Source organism: Saimiri boliviensis, chromosome 7 (assembly GCF_048565385.1).
Source record: "Saimiri boliviensis isolate mSaiBol1 chromosome 7, mSaiBol1.pri, whole genome shotgun sequence".
Classification (NCBI taxonomy): Eukaryota; Metazoa; Chordata; class Mammalia; order Primates; family Cebidae; genus Saimiri; species Saimiri boliviensis.
In genome coordinates, this window is record NC_133455.1 from 60,963,997 (window position 1) to 60,977,014 (window position 13,018).

Sequence of the window (13,018 nt, forward strand, 5' to 3'; positions counted from 1 at the left end):
TGTGTAGTGCTCCCCTCCCTGTGTCCATGTGTTCTCATTGTTCAATACCGCCTATGAGTGAGAATATGCGGTGTTTGATTTTCTGCTCTTGTGTCAGTTTGCTGAGAATGATGGTTTCCAGGTTCATCCATGTCCCTACAAAGGACACAAACTCATCGTTTTTGATGGCTGCATAATATTCCATGGTGTATATATACCACATTTTCCCTGTCCAGTCTATCATCGATGGGCTTTTGGGTTGGTTCCAGGTCTTTGCTATTGTAAACACTGCTGCTATGAACATTCATGTGCATGTGTCCTTGTAGTAGAAAGATTTATAATCCTTTGTATATATACCCAGTAATGGGATTGCTGGGTCAAATGGAATTTCTATTTCTAGGTCCTTAAGGAATTAAGGGAAATATTAATCAATATTATAATATGCTGCTTTTGTGTGTAAGAAGCAAGGAGAAATAACATGTATATATATATTTGCTTATGTGTGCAAAAGAAAACCAAGATAAAACAGAAATGAATGAAAATGGTTATCTATAGAGGAAACATGAAAATGAGGTGGGATAAGAATGAGCATGAGAGTTCTTAGAATATATTGCCACAAAAGTATGTTCTGTTGACTTTTTAATATGGTTTTAAACTAAGTCCTTCACATATGCAAAATTAAATGTAAAATAAAGTAAAGTGAACACCAAAATTTAACACAAATAGAAAGAAAGCACTCAAATGTACAGTTTATAGTCAACTTATATTGGAGTTGTATACAGGTAAACCCATTGTAAATTGAAACGATCACAAATTGAAAGTGCATTTTTGACATGGTATTTTCAATTGACGATGAGTTTACTCACATGTAACCCTATTGTAAGTCAACAAGTGTACTAAATGCTTATTGCTTTTGCATTATCATAAAGTTGAAAAGTAGTAAATCAAACCATCATAAGCATTTATGTATAAAATTTATAACATAACCAAAGAATAATTTAAAGTAACTTTTGAAATTATACATAGTTTAATATATTCTGCGAACAAACAACAACAAAACATTTAAAGAAATATCTCACTAAGTAATTTTACTGCCAGTAGTACTATTAGTATTGGCATTTTTAAACTATAGCATAGATATTGTTATGATGAGCAAATAAATGACTACATTACTGCTACTTGGAGCCAAGATTTTTTAGTATAAAATTTTTAAAAAGATACAAACACAAAGCAAAATAAGTTAAAATTCTGTAATGATAAATTTGAATTGGCAATATCAATATAAAATTATGCTGTAATAAGAAAACGTGGGGATTTAGTGCTATAATTTTCTCTCTAGACATTGCTTTAAATGGGTCCCAGAGATTCTGGTATGTTTTGTCTTCATTCTCATTGGTTTCAAAGAACATCTTTATATCTGCCTTCATTTCATTATTTATCCAGTAGTCATTCAGGAGCAGGTTGTTCAGTTTCCATGTAGTTGTGCTGTTTTGAGTGGGTTTCTTAATCCTGAGTTCTAATTTGATTGCACTGTGGTCTGAGAGACTGTTATGATTTCCGTTCTTTTGCATTTGCTGAGGAGCAATTTACTTCCAGTTATGTGGTCAATTTTAGAGTAAGTGTGATGTGGTGTTGAGAAGAATGTATATTCTGTAGATTTGGGGTGGAGAGTTCTGTAAATGTTTATTAGGTCCACTTGGTCCAAATCTGATTTCAAGTCCTGAAAATACTTGTTAATTTTCTGTCTTGTTGATCTGTCTAATATTGACAGTGGACTGTTAAAGTCTCCCACTATTATTGTGTGGGAGTCTAAGTCTCTTTGTAGGTCATTAAGAACTTGCTTTATATATCTGGGTGCTCCTGTATTGGGTGCATATGTATTTAATATAGTTAGTTCTTCTTTTTGCATTGATCCCTTTACCATTACGTAATGCCCTTCTTTGTCTCTTTTGATCTTTGCTGGCTTAAAGTCTTTTTTATCAGAGACTACGACTGCAATCCCTGCACTTTTTTTTCTCTCCATTTGCTTGGCAAAATCTTCCTCTATCCCTTTATTTTGAGTCTATGTGTGTTTTGCACGTGAGATGGGTCTCCTGAGTACAGGAGGTGAGTCTTGACTCTTTATTCAATTTGCCAGTGTGTGTCTTTTGATTGGGGCATTTAGCCCATTTATATTTAAGGTTAATATTGCTATGTGTTAATTTGATCCTGCTATTTTGATGCTAGCTGGTTGTTTTGCCTGTTGATGCAGTTTCTTCATAGCATCGATGGGCTTTACAACTTGGTATGTTTTTTCAGTGGCTGGTACTGGTTGTTCCTTTCTATGTTTAGTGCTTCCTTAAGGAGCTCTAGTAAGGTTGGCCTGGTGGCGATGAAATCTCTCAGCAGTTGCTTGTCTGCAAAGCATTTTATTTCTCCTTCACTTAAGAAGCTTAGTTTAGCTGTATATAAAATTTTGGTTTGAAAATGTTTTTCTTTAAGGATGTTGAATAAATGAGCAAAAACTGAAAGTATTTCCTTTGAAAACTGGCATAAGACAAAAATGCCCTTTCTCAGCACTCCTATTCAACATAGTAATGGAAGTTCTGGCCAGGGCAATCGGGCAAGGAAAAGAAATAAAGCTTATTCCTTTAGGAAAAAAGGAAGTCAAATTGTCTCTATTTGCAGACAACATGATTGTATGTTTAGAAGAACCCATCATCTCAGCCCAAAATTGCCTTAAGCTGACAAGCAACTTCAGCAAAGTCTCAGGATACAAAATCAATGTGCAAAAATCACAAGCATTCCTGTATGCCAATGACAGACAAACAGCCAAATCATGAGTGAACTTCCATTCACAATTGCTACAAAGAGAATTAAATACCTAGGAATACAACAAACAAGGGATGTGAAGGACCTCTTCAAGGAGAACTACAAACCACAGCTTAAGGAAATAAGAGAGGACACAAACAGATGGAAAAACATTCTATGCTCATGGTTAGAAAAAATAAATATGAAAATGGCCATACTGCCCAAAGTAATTTATAGATTCAATGCTATAAGTGGCCATGAAAATGGCCATACTGCCCAAAGTAATTTATAGATTCAATGCTATCCCCATCAAGCTACCATTGACTTTCTTCACAGAATTGGAAAAAACTACCTTAAACTTCATATGAAACCCAAAGAGCGCTCACATAGCCCAGAAAATCCTAAGCAAAAAAAAAAAAAAAAAAAAAAATGTTGGAGGTCTCAGGCTACCTGACTTCAAACTATACTACAAGACTACAGTAATCGAAAGAGCACAGTACTGGTACCAAAACAGAGATATAGTTCAATGAAACAGAACAGAGGCCTCAGAAATAATGCCACACATCTGCAACCATCTGATCTTTGACAAACCTAACAAAAACAAGCAATGGGGAAAGGATTCCCTATTTAATAAATGATGTTGGGAAAACTGCCTAGCCATATGCAGAAAGCTGAAACAGAATTCCTTCCTTACACCTTATAAAAAAATTAACTCAAGATGGATTAATGATTTAAACATAAAACCTAATACCATAAAAAACCCTAGAAGAAAACCTAGACAAAACCATTCAGGACATAGGCATGGGTAAGGATTTTATGACTAAAACACAAAAAGTAATGGTAACAAAAGCCAAAATAGACAAATGGGATCTATTTATACTTAAGAGCTTCTGTGGAGCAAAAGAAACTATCGTTAGAGGGAACCTAAAACCAACAGAATGGGAAAAAATTTTGCAAGGTACCCATCTGACAAAGGGCTAATACTCAGAATCTATAAAGAACTTTAAAAAATTTACAAGATTAAAACAGATAACCCCATCAAAAAGTGTATCAACAGACACTTTTCTAAAGAAGTATATCAACAACAAAGTGTATCAATAGACACTTTTCTAAAAAAGACATTTATGCAGCCAACAAAGATATGAAAAATGATCATTACTGGTCATTAGAGAAATGCAAATCAAAACCACATTGAGATACCCCCTTACACCAGTTAGAATGGCAATCATTAAAAAATTAGGTGACAATAGATGCTAGAGATGATGTGGAGAAATTCAAATGCTTTTACAGTGTTGGTGGGAGTGTTAATTACACCAGTTAGAATGGCAATCATTAAAAAATCAGGTGACAACAGATGCTAGAGATGATGTGGAGAAATATGAATGCTTTTACAGTGTTGGGGGGAGTGTTAATTAGTTCAACCATTGTGGAAGACAGTGTGGCAATTTCTCAAGGACCTAGAAATAGAAATACCATTTGACTCAGAAATCTCATTACTGGGTATATACCCAAAAGACTATAAAACATTCTCTTATAAAGACACATGAACATATATGTTTGTTGTGGCACTGTTCACAATAGCAGAGACTTGGAACTGAAACCCATCAAAGATAGACCGGATAAGGAAAATGGGGCACATATACACCATGGAATACTATGTAGCCGTAAGAAAGGATGAGTTCATGTCCTTTGCAGGGACGTGGATGAAGCTGGAAACCATCGTTCTCAGCAAACTGACACAAGAACAGAAAACTAGACATCGCATGTTCTCACTCATAAGTGGGTGTTGAACAATGAGAACACTGAACACAGGGAGTGGAATATCACACACTGAGGCCTGGTGGGGGATGGGAGGACTAGGGGAAGGATAGCAGGGGATGGGGGGATTGAGGAAGGATAACATTAGGAGAAATATCTAATGTAGATGATGAGGTGATGGATGCAGCAAACCACCAAGTCATGTGTATACCTATATAACAAACTTGCCAGTTCTGCCCATGTACCCCAGAACTTAAAGTATAATTTTTTTTAAAAAAGCAAAGATGACGCCCCCTCGCCCCTCGCGCGACCCGGTCCTCGGCATGGCAGCGGTTCTCTGCAGGCGGTGCCTCCCTCGGGCGCGGCGCTACAGGAGAGCTGGGCAGGGCTGCGGCCGGCACTACCGCGCCGTGATTTGCACAGAGTTGAAGAAGCCCCTGACCATTGAAGAGGTGGCCCCCCGCCCCGTCGGGCCTCACGAGGTCAGAGTTGATGTCAATTTCTGTGGCGTTAACTTTGGTGATATTTTGGTCTGCCGTGGTCAATATCAGGAAAAGCCCCATCTTCCCTTCACACCGGGATTGGAGTTTTCTGGGACAGTATTGGAGACAGGCACAGATATTAGCACAGTTAAAGAGGGAGATAGAGTTATTGGCATGAGAAACTTTAATTGTATGGCTGAAGAATGCATCACTGATCAGAAGAACCTGTGGCAGATCCCAGAAAAGGTCTCCCTACAAGAAGCTGCTGTCCTCCCTATATCCTATTACGGCGCTTTTTGCTCTTGAGCATGGGGCCCATACACAGCCTGGAGAAGTTGTTTTAGTGACAGCAGCAGCTGGAGCCACAGGCCTTGCAGTGATAGATATGGCAACAAATGTTCCTCAGGCCAAGGTAATAGCTGCTGCTGGAAGTGACGAGAAGTGCAAGCTGGTGCTGCAGAGGGGTGCGCAGTCCAGTGTGAACTACAATCAGGGCAGCCTGAAGGATGCACCTGGCATGGGAGGGCAGGATTGTGGTGGTGGGATTTGCTGGAGGAAACATTGCTTCTGTGCCAGCCAACCTTCTACTCCTGAAGAATGTCTCTGCCATGGGCCTGCGCTATGGTCAATACAAAGAAACAAACTTTCCTGTCTTCTCCAAGAGCCTGTCTTCGTTGCTTCAGTACTGCCAGCAAGGGCACATACAACCATATGTCGGAATGGTTTTCAAGCTGGAGGAGGTCAATGATGCCTTCCTTCATGTGATACAGGGGAAATCCATGGGCAAGGTGCTTCTTGCTCTTAAATAAATCCTCACCTCAGCAGCAAAGTTAACATGTCCAGATCAAAACTCAACGTCTTTCCTGGAAACCTGATTTCCCTTCTATGTTTCCAAAGGTGTTACCACTTTCCTTACTAATCCAGGTTTAAAATCTTGGAGTTAACTTTGATTCTGTTTACTAATTGCTCCTAATTAATATGGTTATATAATTTCTTGTCCAAACTTGGACCTTTTTGAGAGTGAAAGGATGCCATTAGTCCTTACATCACGAAAACATACCCCAGGCAAACCAGAAGGTATGGTCAGCCTACTTGATGCTTTATGAAATGCATTATGAAATCACTATTGCCAAGTTCCTACCTCTGAGATACCTCTCACATCCATATCCTCTTTTTCATTCGATTTATACCTCATTTGCTGTCACCAGTGACCTTCTAACTGCTTTTCCTACCTTTAAACTACCCTCGCCGGGCGCGGTGGCTCACGCCTGTAATCCCAGCACTTTGGGAGGCTGAGGCAGGTGGATCATGAGGTCAAGAGATGGAGACCATCCCGGTCAACATGGTGAAACCCCATCTCTACTAAACATACAAAAAATTAGCTGGGCATGGTGGCGCGTTCCTGTAGTCCCAGCTACTCAGGAGGCTGAGGCAGGAGAGTTGCCTGAACCCAGGAGGCGGAGGGTGCGGTGAGCCAAGATCGCGCCATTGCACTCCAGCCTGGGTAACAAGAGCAAAACTCCGTCTCAAAAAAACAAAAACAAACAAACAAAAAAAAACAAAACTACCCTCACCACCTCCATCCTTGTGATGCATTATTGCCATGGTGATCTTCCCGAAGTATAACTCTGACCATGTCCCATTTCAGAAAACCTACAGTGGCTCACCATTTCCTGATGATGGAGTTCAGACTCTTTGAGCTAGCATTTCATTATGACGATGACTTTTCCCAGCACCACTTTGCAGCCTTATGGCCCATAGTTCCACTGGGCTTAAAGTATGTACTGAACTTTCCTGCCTCTCTTATTTTGCTCTGCTTGTGCAATTTTTTCCACCCTCCATTTCTGTCAAACATAAACCTTCCTGACCTCTAACACCTACCCCTGTCATGTGCCTTTACCATCAGGCAAGGGGCAATCTTCTCTTCCTGTACCTTCTCTTGTACCTTCCTGTAGCTTCGCCCCCAGCAGTTGTCACATTTGGCCTTGAATCATAAGGAACAACATGTGTAGTGGAATAAATATAGGCCTCGGAATCCAAGATGTAAGTTTAAATCCTAGCTTTGGAGGTGGTTACTTAAGGTCTCAGTGCCTTCGTTTTTCTTCCTATATAAAGTGGATATTACAATATTTACCTTGCCGAGTCATTGGGAGCTATACATGCAGTGATTGGGTAAAGCACCTGGCACATAGCAAGCAATTAGCAAATGCTGGTTACTTCTACTGCTTTCTCTTCTCTTTTCCCAGTGTATCGTAAATTCCTTGAGGGCAGGCACCATGTATGATTTACCCCTGTGCTTCCCACAGTAGTTCCCATAGTGAGTTACCCTTAGCAAATGCTCAGTAAGTCGAATTGAATTTAAATTACCTGTAAGTCTGGAATTGTGGGATTAAATTAAGAATATGTTGCTCTGGAAACACCCAAATGTCTATCGATGGATGAATGAATAAACAAAATGTGGTATACACATAATGGAATATTATTCAGCCTTAAAAAGGAATGAAATTCTGACATGTGCTACAGTATGATGAAGCTTGAAGATATTATATGTGAAATAAGCCAGATAGAAAAGGACATACTATGTGATTCCACTTATATGAAGTGCCTAGAGTAGTGAAATTCATAGAAACAGAAAGTACAGGTTGACATCCCAAATCTGAAATGGGAAATGCTCCAAAATCTGAAACTTTTTGAATGTTGACATGATGCTCCAAGAAGATGCTCATTGGAACCTTTCAGATTTTAGATTTTTGGGTTTGGGCTGCTCAACTGGCATAACGCGAATATTCTGAACTCTGAAAATATCTGAAGTCCAAAACACTTCTGATCTCAAGAATTTTGGATAGGGCCAGGCACAGTGGCTCACGCCTGTAATCCCAGCACTTTAGGAGGCAGAGGCAGGCAGATTATCTGAGGTCAAGAGTTTGAGACCAACCTAGCCAACATCGTGAAACCCTGTCTCTACTAAAAAAAATACAAAAAATTAGCTGGGCATGGTGGCACGTGCCTGTAATCTCAGCTATTCAGGAGGCTGAGGCAGAAGAATCACTTGAACCCAGGAGGCAGAGGTTACAGTGAGCCGGGATTGTGCCACTGCACCCCAGCCTGGGCAATAAGAGTAAAGCTCTGTCTCATTAAAAAAAAAAAAAAGAATTTTAGAAAAGGGATACTCAATGTGCAGCATATGGAATGACAGTTGCAAGCTGGGGAGGAGAGAATGGAGAGTTATTGTTTAATGATACAATGTTTCCATTTAGGAAGATGGAAAGTTTTGGAGGTGTATGGTGATTACGATTGTGCAACAATGGGAAGGTACTTAACACTGCTTAGCTGTACACTTAAAAATGGTAAAAATGACAAATTATATATATATGTCTTATAGCAATAAAAAATGTTTTAAAAAATCAAAAAATAAAAAAAATTAAAAATAAAAAAGCAAAGATATAGTTCCTAGCTATGTTCACTGCAAGGGCTTAAAAAATTAATAGAAGTAACAAAACTCTAGTAACAATGACCGCACTGAGATACCAGAGCTTTGTTTCTAAATGCCCATACCATAAGCAGGCAATCAAACCCAGTCCCAGACTGGACTGCTATGATCTGAATTTTCCACAAAATTCACATGTTGAAATTCTGTGTCCTAAGGTGATGACATTATAAGGTGAGGTCCTAAAGTCATGAGTGAGATTAGTACTGTTATAAAATGGGCCCAAGGGAGCTTTGTTTGCCCCTTCCATCATATGAGGACACAGAAAGAAGACATTATTTGTGACCAAGGAAGTGGGCTCTCTTTGGACACCAATTCTAATGGCTCCTTGATCTGAATTTGCTAGTCACTAGAGTGTTAGAAATGAAATTTTTTTTTTGTTTATAAGCCACCTAGTTTATGGCCTTTTGCTATACCAACCCAAATAAACTAGGACAGGAACTAACTGACACCATGTACCCCTTCATGCCATATAAACTACAGTAGACAAAATCATCTACTAAGCATGTTTGCCAAAATTATTTAATCTGAATCTCATTATGCCTGTACATGTAACTTTCAGTTTACAAAAATATTCCATGAGTAAGGAGTATAGGTTAAATGACACCATGGTGGAAACAGCAATTAAACAAATACAGAATGTGGTACTTCAATGATCGTTCTGCTCTACTGGCAGCAACACTAACATTTAGATCAACAATCAGACTCACAGTACTCAACAGGTTTCATCCAGCACCAAATTTACTTAGCCCTAAAAAAAGAGGACAGAAAAGCAAATAATATGCAATATGCACATCAACAATATAGTGAAGCTCTTGTTATTCCCAAGGGGCAGCTCTGCATTTGGGACTCATGGAGTTACCAGTGATAAGGCTGAGCTGGGTCACATGAGCCTCAGCTCTAGGAAAGCTTCAGCTCTAGCTTTTATACATAGCTAATGGTGTCCTCTCTCAGGAGCACATGATTAGCTTCCATTCTCCAGTGTGGTTACGTTATTTCTAATATTGATTTCTCATTACTTGATTATCCTGAAAATGTAGTACAGGTCTTGGATCCTATACACAGTTCTTTCTTGGATTCTCATTTATTTGAATCTGGTATAGATAACCTCCTAACAATTTTTTGGAAAAAGAAAATGATATCATCGGAGTCAAATTCTCCATATGTCCTTTAGGCTAAAATAAAAACATATAAACAGTTGTTTAACTTTTCCTTGTAGAGACATTCTACTATAAAACTGCTCTGGACTTTTTGGAAAGTCATGAAGAAAGAAAAAATAGAGAAGCCTGTTTAAGATTTTTAAAGGCTACTAAAAACAAAATCTCTCAATATAATACGTAGACTCTGTATCCTGATTCAACTAAAGTAACTATAAACCTTCCCTCCTCCTTTTTTTGGAACGGTTAGGGAATTCTGGATATTGAATATGCTAGAAGAAATTAGTTAGATTTATACATATCAAGTAATATTTGGTAGCCATTGTTAATTTTCATGTAGGAAAAGGCATTAACATGTTTATTGCAGTATTTCAATTTTTCTGTGAGATGTTGAACACTTTAGTAATAGAAACCTGGGAAAAAGATATTTAAAAAATAATATCAGCTTATAGTTGAATAAAATGTGGAGGTGGGAGGAGATGGAGCAAGATGGTGAAACAGAAGACTCAGTTGATCTTTCCACCCACATGGACACCAATTTAACAACTCAACAAAAAAATGCACCACCATAAGAACCAAAATTCAAGTGAACCCTCACAGTACCTAGCTTTATCCTCAAAGTGCAGTAAGAGGCACTGAAGAAGTAGAAAAAAACAGTCTTGATTCACCAACACCACACTCCCTCCCCTACCTCATATAGGGAACATTTAAACTAGCCATAGCCAGAGGTGAATCCCTGATCCCAGCATTCCCACAAGCCTCACCATTACCACCCTCACAGGTGAAAGGGCTCTGGGGCACTAAATAAACTTGAAAGGCAGTTTAAGACATGAGGATGGCAACTCCAAGAGAGTCTTGTTGAAATAAGCCCAGAGACAGTGGACTTGGGGAAGGAGGCATGCATCCTACTGAGACACCAGCCAGGGTGGCTAAGGGAATGCTGACATTACCCCTCCCCTAACCCCAAATGACACACTCATTGCTTCAAAATAAATATTTTACTTCTCTTTGAATTGAGGAGAGGGAAGAGTGTCTTACATCTTGGATACCAGCTTAGCCACAGCTCGATAAGGTATCATTCAGAGTTGCAAGGCTCTTGTTCCAGGCCCTAGCTCCCAGAAGACATTTCTAGATATACTCTGGACTAGAAACAAATTCACTGCCTGAAGGAAAGGACCCAGTCCTGGTGACATTCATGACCTGCTAACTGAAGAGCCTTTGGATCCTGATAATCAGTGACACATAGGTAGTAGGTTGAGGGCTTTGGGTGAACCTCTGAGACTTGCTGGCTTCATGTGAGACTCAGCACATACCCAGCTGTGGTGGCTGTGAAATGAGACTTCTCCTGCTTGAGAAAAGCGGAGGAAAATGTAAAGAGGACGTTGTCTTGCACCTTAGGTACTCATTCGGCCACTGGGGAATAGAGCAACAAGCAGCCTCTTGGGGTCCCTGATTTCAGGACTTGGCTCTTGGATGGCATTTCTGGATCTTTTCTGGACAGAAGAGAGCCCACCACCCTGAAAGGTGAATCCCAGGCAAGGCAGCATTCACCACAAACGTACTGAAGAGCCCTTGGGCCTTAACAGAACATCAGCAATAATCTGGCAGTGCTCTTCATGGGCCTGTGGTGGTGGTGGCCATGGGGTGAGGCTCCTCTGTCTTTGTAAAGGATAGAAAAGCAGGCATGGAGGGAAAATTCATCCTGTAATTTGAGTGCCAGCTCAGCTATAGTACAATAAAACATCAAGTAGACTTGTAAGGATCTTTACTCTAGTCCCTGATTTCCAGACAATACCTCTGAACCTGCCCAGGTCCTGGGGGAACACATCATCCTGAAGGGGAGAACACAGTCCTACCTAGCTTTGCCACCTGTTATTCAGCATAGCACTGGAAGTCCTAACTGGAGCAATCAGACCAGAGAAAGACATAAAGGACATCTGAATTGAAAGGAAGAAATAAAATTATCCTTGTCTGCAGATAATATAGTCTTATATTTAGAAGAACCTAAGGACTCCTCAAAGGAACTATTAGAACTGATAAAACAAATTCAGTAAAGTTACAGGATACAAAATGAACATACAAAAATATATAGCATTTCTATATTCTAACAGTGAACAATCTGAAAAAGAAATAGAAACAATTTCCATTCATAGTAGCCACAGATAAAATTAAATACCTAGGAAATATCTTAACCAAAGTGAGAGATCTCAATAATAATAACCGATGAAAAACACCGATGAAAAAAAGTGAAGAGGAAACACACACAAAAAAATGAAAAGACAATTCATGTTCATGGATTGAAAGGATTAACATTGTTAAAATGTTTATATAACCCAAAGCAATCTGTAGATTCAATGCAATTCCTATCAAAATGCCAATAGCAATGACATTCTTCAGAGAAATAGAAAAAAAAAAATTCTAAAATTTATATGGAACCACAGAAGACCAAGAAAAGCCAAAACTATCCTAAGCAAAAGAACAAAACTGAAAGAATCCCTTTAATTGACTTCAAATTATACCATGGAGCCATAGCAACACAAAAAGCATGGTACTGGCATAAAAACAGACACATAGAGCAATGGAACAGATTCTAGAACCCAGAGAAAAATCCATACATCTACAGTGAACTCATTTTTTACAAAAGTGCCAACAACATACACTGGGGAAAAGATGGTCTCTTCAACAAATAGTGCTGGACAAACTGGATATCTATATACAGAGGAATGAAACTAGACTTCTATTTCTCAACATATGTAAAATTCAAATTGAAATGGATTGAAGGCTTAAATCTAAGGTATCAAACTATGAAACTACTGCAAGAAAACATTGGGGAAAATCTTCAGGATATTGATCTGAGCAAAAATTTCTTGAATAATACCCCACAAGCACAGGCAACTAAAGCAAAAATGAACAAATGGAATCACATCAAGTTAAAAAGCTTCTGAACAGCAAAGGAAGCGAACAACAAAGTGAAGAGACAACCTACAGAATGGGAGAAGATGTTTTCAGACTACCTATCTAATAAGAGATTAATAACCAGTATCTATAAAGAGCTCAACCAACTCTAGAGGGGTAAAAATCTGATAATCAGATCAGAAAATGGACAAAAGATTCTAAAATATGTTTCTCAAAAGAAGACATATGAATGGCAAACAAGCTTATAAAATGGTGCTCAACATCATTGATCATCAGAGAAATGCAAATTTAAACTACAATGAGAAAATATCTTGCCTTAGTTAAAATGGCTTATGTCCAAAAGACAGACAATAATAAATGCTAGCAAGCATGTGGAGAAAAGGAAACACTTGTACACTGTTGGTGGAAATGTAAATTACTACAACTACTCTGGAGAACAGTTTGTAGGT

At 38.8% G+C, this 13,018-nt stretch overlaps 1 pseudogene; it reads left to right on the top strand.

The window, feature by feature from the left end:
- The first annotated feature begins 4,836 nt into the window (after positions 1-4,836).
- LOC120365052 (quinone oxidoreductase-like protein 2) lies at positions 4,837-6,068 on the top strand (annotated as a pseudogene).
- Positions 6,069-13,018: the final 6,950 nt, after the last annotated feature.